At 49.8% G+C, this 15,936-nt stretch overlaps 1 protein-coding gene and 1 pseudogene across 4 annotated transcripts in view; one reads left to right on the top strand and one right to left on the bottom strand.

The window, feature by feature from the left end:
- The window catches only part of LOC124970805 (S-adenosyl-L-methionine-dependent tRNA 4-demethylwyosine synthase TYW1-like), a 149,782-nt gene that overhangs the window by 32,684 nt on the left and 101,162 nt on the right, over positions 1-15,936 (bottom strand). The window lies entirely within an intron of this gene.
- Positions 11,514-12,246, top strand: LOC124970806 (60S ribosomal protein L7-like; annotated as a pseudogene).

Here is a 15,936-nt window from a genome sequence, read left to right as displayed (position 1 = left end):
CTTTTTATATTCTAGTTAATATATTTTTGATACTTTGTTATGGTGGTATCTTAATTTTTCCCCTTTTAACTAATATTTAACGGACATTTTTATTGTTGGTATTCCAAAATATCACTGATTCCTGTAAACTAATTTGTATCCAGTGACCCTGTAAAATGTACTTATTAATTAGCAGATTTATGGGAAAACTTCCCACAGTTATATTAAAATTTTATATGCAGGTTGAACATAACAATCTGAAAATCCAAAATGCTACAAAATGCAGAACTTTTTGAGCACCAAGGTAATAGCTCAGGTGGAAAATTCCACATCTCAAGAGTCAAAATGTAGGTGCAATAAAAATACTGTACACCGATGCCTTCAGGACATTTGGGTGCAAGTGACACATGAATGACAAGTCTTGTGTTTGGACTTGGGTCCCATCCTCAAGAGAGCTCTTTACGTACTTATATATCTACAAAACCTGAATGAACCTACAACACTCTGGTCTCAAACATTTTGGAGGAGGACTCCTAGACCTCCCGCAGAGGGCAATGGCTTCCTTTACCTTCAGGACCTTCCCCTCATGCTGAGGACTCAGCAGGGGGAGGTCAGGCAAGGTGTGTCCTGCAGGCGCTCAAGCTGTAGACACTTACCAATGAAGGATGGCGCTCTTCTGAAGCTATCTTGTATTAGGGAGCTTCCTTCCAGTCCTGGTTTACCACCAGGTGCTAAACATGAACAGGTACTGAATTCTACTGAATTTCTGTTCTGTATCTACTCAACTTATCCTACTATCTTTCTTTTTTTATTTAAGTCCAGTTGATTTCTGAGCATTAAATAGAGTTTACATTCTTAGAATAAAGTCCCTTTTTCATGGTTTTATATACAATGTATTTAGACTAGTTTAGAATTCTGGCCTCTGTTCACAAGCAAACACCACTTTTTTCTTATTTGTTTTATAATTCAGTGTTGTGGTTACTCTGGGTTGTGGAAACGAGCTAGAGAGTGCTACTCCTCCTTTCTGGGATATTGAGAAGGGCCGTGTTAGTTAGCTTCCAAGATTGACTGGTTAATTCCACAGTGAAAGTATGTGGGCCTGTAGTTTTCTTTGCACAATGTTTAAATTACAAAATAAACTTTTTTAGTAATTACAGACCCAGTTAGATCATTTACTCTTGTGTAAACTTTCTTCAGCTTTGTTTTCTAAGAATCTGTACATTTCATCCAGATTTCCAAGCTCATTGGCATCCCGTCATTAAAACACCCTCCTACCTTTTTAATGACCAAGCATCCTCATTTGATTGACCAACCTTGCCAGGGAGTAACCAGTGCATAAAGAGCCAGTGTTGTTTTTATGATCTCCATTTACAGAGTTTTTTACTTCCTGCCATGTGCTTATTCATGTAAATTTGCTGCTCTTTTTCTAACTTCTTCATTGGTATGTTTAGCTTATTGATTCTTGGCCTATTTTCTCTCCTAACACAGGCGCTATGTCTTCTCAAGACCCTTATTTCTCCTTCCGGTTCCAGGAGCACCTGCAGGAAGAGAATTCTACACTGGCATCCCTCGGCTGACTGCGACTCTGCAGCTCCATGGTTTAGGTTGTCATTAACGTGAAATCAACACACTGTTGCTGCGTGTAAAGTGATTTTTTTCCACTGCCTATTTTTAAAATTCTCTTAAAGTCTCTTTTTATTCCTTCTGTGGGTCAGTAACTTCTGTTTGGATATCTAAACTGTGCTCCTGTATTGCCCCAAATCTCCACAGTAAGTGGGCGAGACATTTGTGATAGCAATGTGTGTCCTGGACCAGAGAAGAGCGTGCTCTGGTGAGGACGGGCAGGAAGCAGCGAAGAGCACCCAGGCGGGGCACCCTGTCTCCCAGGCACCTGCCACAGGGCAGCAGGGTTAGGGTCCCTGCAGGGCTTTCCTGGGAGGCAAGCAAGAACTTCCTTCCCCACAGACTGAGACTTTCCTTAAAAGCATGCAAAGAGTCAAATTTCCTTTTTCTCTGGTAAACTATTTTCGCTGGAGAAGAAAAATTTTGGTCAATGGAGAAATTTTGAAGTTTCTTAAATTTTAAGCATGGTTTTCAGAGGACTGTGCTTATTAGATACTGAAACCATTTGCTGCAAAGCAAATTTTCATCACGTAAACTTTGGAGAATTTCTGCCTATATACAATCAACCACACAGTTTTGAAGTTAACGATGAAACACAGGTAACAGAGGAACTTCCTTCTGAATATGAGCATTTCCTTTGGCATATTTGCCTTAATCGTTCTTGGCAATTTCCAACCAAAGCCATGGTAATCTACTGGCTTCCCTTTTATCTGTAACAAGCTCTGCTCGAAACCCCGAGGACAACGTGGCACCGTGGGTCCACTGCAGGAGGGGTGCCTCCAGGCCCAGGCACCAGCTGACCGTCGGTTCCACTGTGCGCGCAGGAGTTGCTCCATGGAGAGATCCTGAGCCCTCACTGATGTGTGTTGGCACAGTTAAGGCAGCTGCTCAACTCCAAAGAAGAAAGGGTTCGAGACACAGTTAGAGCAAATCAAAACTGTACCTGGACGCACCTGTGGCTGAAGAGTGGCAGCTGAATCTCCTTTGCAGAAGAAATACTTGGCCTTGCTGTTTTAACTTCCTTTTTCTTAAAAAAGAAAACATGGGTCTGCAACCTGGACTGCGCTGACGTGAATGGACTCTCGCCTGCCCGGGGCCCTGCTGGCGGCTGCCAGCGACGAGGCACGCTGCTGGCGGGAGGACGGTGCCCCAGTGCGGCGGAGCGGGTGCAGTGTGCTGCGCACTCAGCCAGCGGCAGCTCCCAGGAAAGCCTGTGCTGGTCAACCTGCAGAGGAGAGGGTCACTCTGGCTGGGTTTCAAAGGTTTCCATCCACACCCGTCGGCACTCGGCAGAGGAAGCCCACCTCATGGTGGCCAGGAAGCGTGAAAGACGACTTGCCATAAGGAGGGCAAGAGCCAGCACCTTGTGATCTCAGGTGTTCTTATTTTGTTTCATTTGAGAACTGGGTGCCCCCTCTCCCAGTGATGGGGACAAGCCACCAGGAAGGGAGGTGAGGAGGCCTTAAGGTTTTTGAGATCTTTGTAGATCTTGGAGAGTAATGCTATCTGAGGTGCAGGTGGTAAAGATTTTCTCCCATTCTCTGAGCTCTCTGTTCATGTTCTGGATTGTTTCCTTTGCTCTGAAGAAGCTTTTCAGTTTGATGGCATCCCATTTATTGAATCTTTATTTCACTTCTTGTGCTTTAGAAGTCTTACTGAGGAAGTCCATTCCTGAGCTAACAATGGAATATTACTCAGCCACAAAGAAGAATGACATTATGGCATTTGCTGGTAAATGGATGGAACGGGAGACTACCATGCTAAGTGAATTAAGTCAATCCCAAAAACCAAATGCTGAATGTTCTCTCTGATATGTGGATGCTAACCCATAACAAGGGAGGGTAGGGAAGGGAAGTATGTAAGTTCACTGGACTCGACAAAGGGGAATGAAGGGAAAAGAGCGGGGACGGGAACAGGAAAGACAGTAGAATGAACCGGACATCACTTTCCTATGCTCACATAAAAATACAACCAGTGTAACTCCACAACATGTACAACACAAGGCTGGGATCAAAATTGGAAAGGGTCGCATTCCATGCAAGTATAATGTGCAAAATACACCCTGCTGTCATGTATATATAAAAACAACAGATACATAAGTAAATAAATATTTCTGAAACAGCAGCTGGGAGAGATGTGGGCACAGTGGCTCCGCCTGGCAGGCAGGTGGGCAGCAGGAGGGCGGGGCAGCGGGTCAGCAGCTGGCACGCCCCGGGCTGAGAGCTCAGGTGTGCTGTCCGTCTCAGGCGCCGGGGAACCACGGGGCCCTGAGTCTTGCGGCATAACCACGACATGAACAGCAAACCTTGAGGCCCGGGCTGGACGACCACCAGGCCACCCGCTGCACCCAGGGCTCGCTGGCTGAGCAGGTCCCCACGCAGCGTGGGTCACCAGCCCTTGGGCTGCAGCGGAGGGGGCCAAGCAGAGTGCCCCTGTCCCTGGACCAGCCTCTGCAGCGAGGGAGCAAAGCGAGCCAGAAAGGTAAGGAGCCCCAGGGGGTGGAGACAGGGGGAGGCAGGCCCACTATTCCCACCTTCCTGTCCCTTCAGCCTCTTGCTGCCTGTGGGAGAGTGACCACAGGATGCTGGCCACACACCAACCTGAACTGCTCACCCCACCGGCAGCTCTCAGCAGCCCCTGTAACCGCCCTTCCGAGCAGTGGGAGAGTGGGAGCTCAGCACCACCACACGTCCAGGCGCCAGCCCACGCCTGGCCCTGGAACGGCTAGGCACCTGCGTTCCTCGCGGTTTACAGGGGCAAACGCATTCCAACAAGTGGGGTGTGAATGGAACCCAACTCCAGGTGGGACTCGCGGTGGAGCCGTGAAGCACTCCTTACAGTCGAGGAGAGGGAAGAAGCTCCGTGATGCCCACAGGTCAGCCAGAGGCCCTGGTGAGACCTCCGTCAGGGACGAAAGCGGCAGGCCCAAGAATGGGAACCAGGAGGAACAGCAGCCGGGCTGTGTGCACGGCGCTGACGCCGTGGAGAACACCGGTCCCCAGGAAGAGGTCGTGACGGAAAGCGGGCAGCCAGACCGGCGTCCTCGCCGAGCACTCCGGCCTCTTCCAGGACGGTTTCCGGCGTCTTCCTGATGCAGCTGGGTGGTGCCTGTTCTCTGGTGTACGTGCTTCATCGGGCACTTGTCCTGCTTGCTGTCCTCTGAGCGCCCTGGCCCTGCGATGGGTGTCCGACGGTAACTAGGGATTCTGTTGCTGTCCTTTGCGTACGATCTTGCTGCCCTCTCTTCTGCAGTTCACCTCCGCAGCGTCCCACAGTTCTGGGTTCCCTGCTCGGCATTTTCTGTCCTTTCTGTTGGCAGACCCGTGAGCGCGACTCTCTCCCCAGCCACCTGCCAGCCGGCCTGTCCCTCACCTGCCCGGCCTGCTATGGGCGTTTCCCGCTTGCTCTCTCAGAGTTTCCGTCTCTGCCTGTCATTAGCCGGCTCTCAAGGCCTTCTGTTTCCCTAAAGCTCACACTATCGACCACAGCTGTCTTCCGCCTACGCCTGTGGGCAAGTACAGTATTTCTGCAGACCTGGCCTTGGTTCCAAGCACGTTCAGGCCACTGCCCCGTCCTCTGCCTCTTCCTATGCCCTGCCCCCGCTCCCTGCAGAGAGGACCCCACATGCTGGGTACAAGGAGCAGCAGTGGACCGGCCTTCAGCGCAGTGCGGACCAGGCTCTCGCTGCTGAAGGTCGAGGTGTGGGGAGCGGACACGTCCCATGGCCCGGTCCATGGTAAGAAGGTAAAGGTGTGGACTGCTGAGCGGGAAACGCTGTCGATGGAGGGTTCTTGTCTGGCAAAACTGTCCTTCAAAAATAAATGACGATGAGAAAGCTCTATTTTGAGGGTAGAGGCCACACCAAACAGCTTTGTACGTTTCTCTCAATTTTGCAGTGAACCAAAAACTGCTCTAAAAATCAAAGTTTTAATAAAATTAAGCAAGAAGGCTGAATCACCTTCCTTTAAACAAACACGAGGGGAGTTAGTGCACTGGGGGACCCATCCCAGAAGAAACGTGAAGGGCGTCCTTCAAGAGGACAGAAAAGGAGGCACATGGTGACCACGAGGCTCTGCACAGGAACCGCTCTGACAAAGGACCCGTGTGGCACACAAAGCCACCGTGGTGTTTTGGGTCGCAGCCCTCCTCTGCTGTCCGCGTGCTTTACGACACCCCCGGCCCACTAACTGGCACCTGAAGTGTGAAGCTGTGGCCTGCAGCAGGCAGGGTGAGGCCACTGCTAAGGGCTCTGTGCCGTACTGATGGTAAGCGGGCATCACCTCACACTGGACTCACGTCCCACGTGTGAGTTACAACCCGGGCACACCTTCAGAAAATGATTTTAAAAGGTATCGAGAAAAAGAGAAAAGCAAAAAGAAACCCAAAGGAAATTCTAAAACTCTCAAAACAAGGAAAGACAGTAGTGGAGGAGACGAGAACAGCCATGGATACGGGCAAAAACAACACAGCAGGACCCTGCCCGGCAGGGTCACTTCAAACGGGAACTGGCAGCGTCCCCAGCTGAAAGTCAGGGATTTTTAAATGCCATCTTTTCTTTTGTTTTTATTAAAAAAAAATATATACATATATTATGTTTTGGGGGGGCAGAAATTTTTAAAAAATAAACGAGCCACTCTTTGTTGTCTATAAAGAGACGTGCTTCAGACAGACAATGGTGAAAAGGCAGATAGCAGGATCCTGTACAGCCACCAAATGGAAGCTGGGCTGACCATCCTGACACCAGACAAAACCAGTAAGAGTAAAAAATTCTTTAAAAAAACAATGGAGGGCATTTTATGTTGATAAAATGGTTGATTCAGCAAGACTACCTGACAATGACATGCATATATATGCAACGAACCAGAGTCCAAAATACAAAACAGCAGACACTGACAGAAAGAAGAGAAGCAGACAGTCCCACAGGGTGTGTGGAGGGCCATGCCCAGGTGAGAACAGGCTGGACACCTGGACCAGCACGAGGTGGAGACGGACGTGATAAGCCAGCAGGCCTCGGGACACTGCACATTCTTCCCAACGTACTCAGAATATGCTATGTTAGACCAAGAAACAAGTTTCAATAAATTAAACAAGGTTAAAATCATTTTCAAACACTTTTGAATTACACTGAAATGAAACTAGCAATCAGTAACCAAAGGAAAGCAGAAAATTCATAAATATGTGGAAATTAAACTAGAAATTTCCTCACTACCAAGAGAGTGGCAGACAAACCGGCAGCGGCAAGGGTGCAAGGAAGGGGAAAGCACACACACACAGCTGCTGGGTGCACGTTCCCAGGTCACTTAGGCACCGACTAGCTGCACACAGCAGATACTCCGAGGCAGGTTGCCACACCAGTGAGCAACACAGGAATCATTCCCAGCAGCCACATCCTGTAGAGAAAGTAAATGTCTGTCAACGGTTCCATGGATAAATCGAGGCACACGCTTGTACCGGAATACAGCAAAAACACATACAGCTGCACGCAATATCATGGATGAACCCAAGAGAGATGTGTAAAGGAAAAAGTATGTGAGTATTCAAAGAAGTAACTGCTACGATTCTGTGGGTGTGAGTTCACAGGCAGGCACGGCCATAGGGTGCGAGCCATAGTGACCGTAGTTGCAGGGCAGATGGGCTAAGGGCCAGGGGAGGACTTGGAGTGCGGTCAGCATCCTACTTCTTGAGTGGTTTGCTGGTTGTGTTCGTTATGATTATTCGCTCAGCTGTTCGTGGAAGATCGGTGCACTGTCCTGTGTGTCGGATATGCTCCAATAACAAAGCCTAAAGAGAATACAAGGAAGGCGCTGGAGGAAGACATGCAGGTTTTTAAAAGTGCTTGTATGTTACACACAGAGTATTCATGGTGAGATACCATGTCTGCTACTGAGGGGAATACCCAACAGCAGCACCGACCAACGGGTCAGTCAGTCAGTGAAGCAGCCCAGGCCTCCCCTGGTGTGTGTGTGTGTGTGTGTGTGTGTGTGTGTGTGTGTGTGTGTGTCAGGCCCTCCCCTGGTGTTGGGGGAGGGGGGCGGCACAGGGAGCTGGCGGCCGAGGTGGAAAGACTCCTACGTTACTCCTTCCTCTCTTGGCACTATGCATCTGCCACAGGAAGTGGGAGAACTGGGTCGCCATCGGGACCTGAGCCTCCTCACACCCTGCGTGAGGCCACTTATTCCAGGTCTACCTCTCTTGATTTCAATGATCTATCTTGACAGTTGCAATTCGAGACAAACTAGTTGAGGCTATGTCAAAACAAGATAAAATGGTCTCCTAAAATACAGCAGTGACTTGCAAGTGATCAAAGATGCAAACTGAAGCACTAATGAGGTGCCATTTTGGCTTAGCAGATTGGTTGAGATCTAAAATAGCAGGACTTGACACTGCCTCAAGCCCAGCACGACAGGTGCTCTCACGCACTGATGGCGGGAGCACCAGTTAGTACAAACGCTTTGGAAAGTAATACCGCAACATAATTAAAGGATCCGGAAAAATATTCAGATCTGTTGACCCAGTAACTGCATTTCTAAAAATCTAGCCTATGGAAATCATGAAAACTGTAGCCTGATGCTGGCAAGTAAGAACACCACTCCAGTTTATTTATGATCCTGGACACTACAGACCTCGAGGTGCTCAGTCCCGGAGAGGGCTGTGTGGTGTGTGAGGTGGTCATGCAGCCACACCAAGACATTCCCAGCACAGAGCTGGAGCCAGGAGCAGGGGACGCACGCCAATAGCAGCAGAGCCCAGGCCAATGTGGCTCTCGAGGCAGGGGCAGTGGGAACTGCCTCTCAGGCTGCAGTCCTCTGACGACACCCCAAACGCCTGACAAGAGCAGTGATTTCTATGTTGGAATTTTAAAAAACCAAAAGCAAACTGTTCATGCAGCATAGCATTGATGACATAGATACACAGAAGAGGGGGCTTAGAAACACACACACACACACACGCGCGCGCGTGTGTAACTGCTATTGACTTGAGTCAATCAGTCTCCCCGTGTCTGACAGGCCTGATCTCAGCTGTCCATCACTGAGATGGTCCCTGCTCCAAGGCTGAAGTGGGGTGAAGGAGTAGAAAAGACCTGCACTGGGTTCTGCAAAGCCAAGGAGACCGTGCAACGCGCCGGGGCTGTGTGTGAAGCATTGCCTGCACCAGCGAGCCACTCACAACGGCGGACAGACAGTCCAGCACCCCAGCAGCTGCAGGGCCTGCAGAAGATGCCAACTGTGAGAGGAGCCAGGGACGCAGCCACAGGAGGACCAGTGCAGGAGGCTGGGTTGAGGCACAGCCAGAGGCCGGAGCTCCAGCGGCAGGTGACGAGGAGAGAGCACACTCGGCCTCACAGCGCACCGGCAGACAAGAGCACGCGGAGCAGGGCTGGCAGTTTGGGAGGCTGGGAGAGCGGGCAGGGCGGCTCTGTGCCGCTGAGCAGGCAGCTCTCCACAGCCTGAGAGCACTGTGCGCTGAGGACACGAGGAGATGCACAACGTGGGGAGGCAAAGAAATGCGAAGCGCCAGAGAGGGTGCCCGGGAGCAGGGGTGACTGAGGGCTGCACGTCGGTCCCCGAGGACACACGGGGGCTCCAGGGGGAGACTGGCTCAGCACAGGGTGACTCCTCGCACCCTCCCGCTGGGAGACGACCTACCTGTCAAGTCCAAGACCGCCACCAGGGGAGCCAGTGAGGCGCCCACCCCTAGAACAGGGAGCAGTGTCACCATGAGAAGCAGCGACCCTGAGCACCAGCCCCACCCCTGGTGCGGCCCACCTGGGTGTCCTGCGGGGACGAGGAGTGACACAACTGTGGGGAACAGCTGGACAGCGGCCAGCAGAAGGCAGAGGCCAAGACTACGCCTGGCTGCGCTTCCTCACGTCCCTGGAACCACAGAGTGACCGCAAAGGCAGCTGATGGCCACAAGCCGCACACCACATGCCCGCAGCAGACCTGCTCCTCAGACACCCTCACACCGGACCCCAAGTCCAAGTCCCAGATGCTCTAGAAACAACTCCCTCCCCGCGGAGGTGACTGTTCAGTGCAAAACTGTAGTCTGGGCATGTTCGGTTACCTGCGACCCATCAATTCACACACCGATGGCCTCAGCTCAGCTCTGGGCCAAAAAAAAAAAAAAACAACTGACACTGAAGTACAGACTCATGAGAAGGTGCCTCCGTCCGCCCTGAAGTAAGCCGGTGACATCTCCCTGGACGCCTGCTGGTGACGCGATGCCTGCCTGCACTCGCCTCGCCAGACACAGAGCACAGCAAACATGGAATGAGCAGTGAGCTGAAGGCGAGGGCCAACAGCACCTCCTGTGCGACACTCAGATGCCAGTCATCAGCTTTCCATCAAGTAACACGTGCACACGTCAAAGGGCGTGGGGAGTTCACCCACTGAGCCAGCCCCACTGCAACACAGATGGGAAGAAAATGGAGAGTAAGTAGAGCATTTAAACTGCCGAAGAAATGGGCTCCAGGAACGGGCCTGCCTGTCGGCACACGCGGGAGCAGGACCAAAGACGCCCGCGACCAGAAGCCCACAGAGAGTCACCTGTCGGACATTTCAGGTCAGCCAGGCAAATGGCCCAAAGAGCCAGGTGGAAGGTGTGCTGTCAGGAGGGACCTGCAAGCCAGCCACGGCTCCAGTGTGCGTGACCCACATCCGAGTCACGCAAGTGCACGTGGGGGGAAACTGACCGCAAAAGTCATGGAAATGCATTACAGAGCCAGGAACAGGCAGGACGGTTTTGAGGAAGAGCAGCTTCGAGGGGAAAGGAGTCTTCCCTGCTAGACACCAAGACTCACCACACCGCTAGACCGGGGGTGAAAGGTGACAAGAGGGGAAAATCAACCCCCTGACACAGTACGGAGGTCGGGGCAGATCCAGAGGGAAACAGGTTGGAGTCGAAGCAGCCCTCATGGCAGGAGCATGCAACCCACATGCTGGTTCAGGTGTTCAACCACACACACACCACGCTGCACAGCACAAGAGCAAGTCCTGTGTGTGCCAATGTACACACACGTACAGACCCTAAATCTTCAATAAAAATATCTGCAAGCCGACTAAAATAACATCCCTGAAAATTATAATAAAGCACAACAACAGGTATTTTAGAAAATGGTTAACAAGCCAGGCTCTGTGGCACACCCCTGTAATCCCAGTTGCTTGGGAGGCTGAGGCAGGAGGATCGGAAATTCAAGGCCAGCCTCAGCAACTAAGCAAGACGCTGTCTAAAATAAAAAAATAAAAAGAGCTGGGGATGTGACTCAGGGTTTAAGAACCTGTGGGTTCAATTCCAGGTAACAGGGGAAAAAAAAAGTTAATAAAAATATCACAAATTATTTTACTATCAGAGGATTAAATACACATTAAAACAATAGGAACGTGTTCAAAATGTTCTGAGTACCAATGGTAATAACAGACACAAATTGGAAACAATCTCGAAGTTCATCAATAGTTGAATGATTTAAGAAGAAAAATTTATTGGTTTCTTAGCTGAATTCTACCAGACATTTAAATAAGAACTGATGCTAATGTTCCTCAAATTTTCCCATGAAATTGAAATGGATGGAACACTTCCAAATTCATTCTATGAAGCCAGTATCACGCTCATAGCAAAACCAGATTAGGGCACATCAAGAAAAGAAAACTACGGACAAATATCCCTGATGAAATTAGATGCAAAAATACTTAATGTTAACAAATTTTGTTCAACAATATATTAAGAAGATTGTACAGCACAACCAAGTTGGTTTTATTCCAGAGATGCAAGGACAGTTTAATATACACAAATCAATAAATGTAATTCATCACATCAATAGAATTAAGGATGAAAACCATTTAGTAATCTCAACTGATGTGCAGAAGACCTTTGACAAAATCCAGCAGCCTTGTCCTCTTTTTCCGGCTGGAACCATGGAGGTTGCTGAAGAGAAGAAAAAGAAGGTTCCTGCTGTGCCAGAAACCCTTAAGAAAAAGCAGAGGAATTATGCAGAGCACCTGAGGAAGAAGTCTGCCCAAAAGATACTCTGAAAGGCAGGAGGAAGCTTATCTATGAAAAAGCCCAGCATTACCACAAGGAATATAGGCAGATTACAGGACGGAGATTCGAATGGCTAGGATGGCAAGAAAAGCTGGCAACATCAATGAACCTGCAGAACCCAAATTGGCATCTGTCATCAGGATCAGGGGCCTCAAGTGTGTGAGCCCAAAGGTTCGTAAGGTGCTACAACTTCTTCACCTTCGCCAGATCTTCAATGGCGCCTTTTTTAAGTTCAACAAGGCTTCAATTAACATGGTGAGGATTGTGGAACCATATATTGCACGGGGGTACCCAAACCTGAAGTCAGTGAATGAACTAATTTACAAGCGTGGATGTGGCACAATCAATAAGAAACGAGTTGCCTTGACGGATAACGCTTTGATTGCACGATCTCGTGGTACACATGGCATCATCTGCAAGGAGGATCTGATTCATGAGATCTACAGTGTTGGAAAACACTTCAAAGAAGCAAATAACTTCCTGTCGCCCTTCAAATGATCTTCTCCAAGAGGTGGAATGAAGAAAAAGACCACCCATTTTGTAGAAGGTGGAGATGCTGGCAACAGGGAAGACCAGATCAACAGACTTGTAAGAAGAATGAACTAAGGTATCTACCATCATATTTTTGAAATCTGGTCATTTATGATATGACACTAAGGACACTCAGAGCAGAAGGAACCTGCCTCAGCAACGCAAAGGTGCTTATGAAACCCAAAGCCAGGACAAGACAAGGTGTCCCCTCAGGACCTCTATTTAATATCATGTTAGAATGTCTAGCCAGAGCAATGAGGCAAGAGAAGAAAATAAAAGGGACAAAAATATGAAAGGAACAAGTCTGTTTGCAGATGATATGATCCTATACCTAGAAGATCCAAAAGACTGCTAAAGCTAATAAACAAACATGGCAAGCAGCAGGTTACAAAACCAGAGTACAAAAATCAATAGCTTTCCTACATACCAACAACAAATCTGCTGAGAAATCAGGAAAACCCATTCACAATAGCCTCAAATAAAATAAAATACCTAGGAATAAATCAACCACGGAGGTGAAAGACCTGAACAATGAAAACTACAGAACACTGAAGAAAGAAACTGAAGAAGACCTCAGAAGAAGGGAAGACCTCCCAGGTTGGAGGATAGGCAGAATTCACATTCAAAATGGCCATGCTGCCAAAAGCAATATACAGATTTGACACAATTCACATCAAAATGCCAAAAACATTCTTCAAAGAACTGGAAAAAAACAGTCCTAAAATTCATTTGGAAGAAAAAAAGACCTGGAATAGCCAAAGCAATTCCAAACCAAAAGAGCAATGTTGGAGGCATCCCAATACTTCAAATGACACTACAGAGCTTCAGTAACAAACCTGCACGGCGCTTGCTAAAAGCAGGCACACAGACAAATGTGACAGAAGAGACGACACAGAGACAGCACTCAGATACAGCCATCTGACCCTTGGCAGTGACACAAAAACATGCAGTGCAGATAAGTCTTTTTAACAAACAGTATTGGGATGGCAGTTATCCATAGGTAGAAGAAAGAAACTAGACCTTAATCTCTCACCCTGAATGAAAGTCAATCCGAAATGGATCAAAGCCCTCAAAATTAGACCAGAAACTATGCAATTCCCAGAAGAAAACATAGGGTCAACAGTCCAGCTGTGAGGCACAGGCAACAACTTTCTCAATAGGACCCAAAGGCTCAGGAAAGAATGCCAACTTAGGATACGGGTCAGCTTCAAATTTAAAGGTTCTGCAGAGCAAAGAGAACACCTAGAACATGAAGGAGGCCAGAGAACAGGGGTCTCTAGGAAGGTGAAGGCAGAACCCACAGGACGGGGTCTCTAGGAATGAAAGGCAGAACCCACAGGACGGGGTCACCAGGAATGGAAGGCAGAACCCACGGGGCGGGGTTTCTAGGAATGGAAAGCAGAACCCACGGGGCGGGGTCACCAGGAATGGAAGGCAGAACCCACGGGACAGGGTCTCTAGGAATGGAAGGCAGAACCCACGGGATGGGGTCACCAGGAATGGAAGGCAGAATCCACGGGGCGGGGTCTCTAGGAATGGAAGGCAGAACCCACGGGACGGGTCTCTAGGAATGGAAGGCAGAACCCACGGGACGGGGTCACCAGGAATGGAAGGCAGAACCCACGGGACGGGTCTCCAGGAATGGAAGGCAGAACTCACGGGAAGGGTCTCTAGGAATGGAAGGCAGAACCCACAGGACGGGGTCACCAGGAATGGAAGTCAGAAACCACAGGACGGGTCTCCAGGAATGGAAGGCAGAACTCACAGGAAGGGTCTCTAGGAATGGAAGGCAGAACCCACGGGGCGGGTCTCCAGGGATGGAAGTCAGAACCCACGGGGCGGGGTCTCCAGGAATGGAAGTCAGAACCCACGGGGCGGGGTCTCCAGGAATGGAAGGCGGAACCCACGGGGCGGGGTCTCCAGGGATGGAAGTCAGAACCCACGGGGCGGGGTCTCCAGGGATGGAAGGCAGAACCCACGGGGCGGGGTCTCCAGGAATGGAAGGCAGAACCCACGGGGCGGGTCTCCAGGAATGGAAGGCGGAACCCACGGGGCGGGGTCTCCAGGAATGGAAGTCAGAACCCACGGGGCGGGGTCTCCAGGAATGGAAGGCAGAACCCACGGGGCGGGTCTCCAGGGATGGAAGGCGGAACCCACGGGGCGGGGTCTCCAGGGATGAAAGTCAGAACCCACGGGGCGGGGTCTCCAGGAATGGAAGGCGGAACCCACGGGGCGGGGTCTCCAGGAATGGAAGGCGGAACCCACGGGGCGGGGTCTCCAGGAATGGAAGGCGGAACCCAAGGGGCGGGGTCTCCAGGAATGGAAGGCGGAACCCACGGGGCGGGTCTCCAGGAATGGAAGGCGGAACCCACTGGACGGGGTCTCTAGGAATGGAAGGCGGAACCCACGGGGCGGGGTCTCCAGGAATGGAGGGCGGAACCCACGGGGCGGGGTCTCCAGGAATGGAAGGCAGAACCCACGGGGCAGGGTCTCCAGGGATGGAAGTCAGAACCCACGGGGCGGGGTCTCCAGGGATGGAAGGCAGAACCCACGGGGCGGGGTCTCCAGGAATGGAAGGCGGAACCCACGGGGCGGGGTCTCCAGGAATGGAAGGCGGAACCCACGGGGCGGGTCTCCAGGAATGGAAGGCAGAACCCACGGGACACAGGTCCTGAAAGCTGCTCTTCTCACAGAGGAATGGTGTCCACGTACGTAAAGAGCTCAAAGAACTTGACACCAAATATCAAATAACCCAATTAATAAATGGGCAAAGGATCAAGGCACTTCTCAAAAGAAGAAATACAAATGGTTAGCAAATACATGAAAAAATGCAAATCACAACTCCACTGAGATTTCATCTTACACCAGTTAGAAGGGCACAGTCCTTAAGAAAACAAATTATAGGGTTGGTTGTGGCTCAGTGGTGCAGCACCTGCCTACCACATGTGAGGCTGGGTTCGAATTTCAGCACGACAGTAAATAAATCAAAAAAATAAACTAATAAATAAAATATGGGTATTGTGTCCATCTACCAAAAAAAAAAAAAAAGGGGGGGGTGGTGGATACAAATAATAATAATTGTTGGAAAGGATGTGGAGAAAGAGGAGTACCTACACTCTGGGTGGTAATGTGAACTAGAACAGCCACTTGGAGATCAGTATGAAGCTCCTCAGAGGACTAGGCGTGGACCCACCAGATGACCCCGTTGTACCACGCCTCCGTATCTATCCTGAAAAACTAAAGTCACCTTAGCACACTGACACATGCAGACCCACGCTGACAGCAGCCCAAGTCACAAAAGCCAAACTAGGGACCTAGCCCAGAAATACACCCAGCCACAGATGGGTGGATAAAGAGAATGTGATCACATACATAATGCAGTTTTATTCAGCCATAGAGAAAAAGGAAAGTGTGGCATTTGCAGGAAAATGGATGGGACTAGAGACCATAATGTTGAGTAAAATAAATTGGGAAGGCCAAGAGTCCTTATGTTCTCTCTCATATACAGAAGTCAGAGAGGAAAAAGGAAAATGCAGGTGGGCAGGTCTCCCAAATATCAAAGGGAGATTATCAGAGAAAGGGGACCTACAGAGTAGTGCTGGTGAGTGATACTGGACAGACTGACGTTGTCAAATCATGTGAATGTACGTATATCTGAGAACAAATCCCATCAATAATGCACCAATAAAAAAGTTTGGAACCTCCCCACTGCCAAAAAACCTGTGACATATTCCTAATGGAATTCCACACAGCAATGACTACTGC

The sequence above is a fragment of the Sciurus carolinensis genome, chromosome 18 (genome assembly GCF_902686445.1).
Source record: "Sciurus carolinensis chromosome 18, mSciCar1.2, whole genome shotgun sequence".
NCBI classification, from domain to species: domain Eukaryota; kingdom Metazoa; phylum Chordata; class Mammalia; order Rodentia; family Sciuridae; genus Sciurus; species Sciurus carolinensis.
This window is presented reverse-complemented; position numbering and strand designations above follow the sequence as displayed.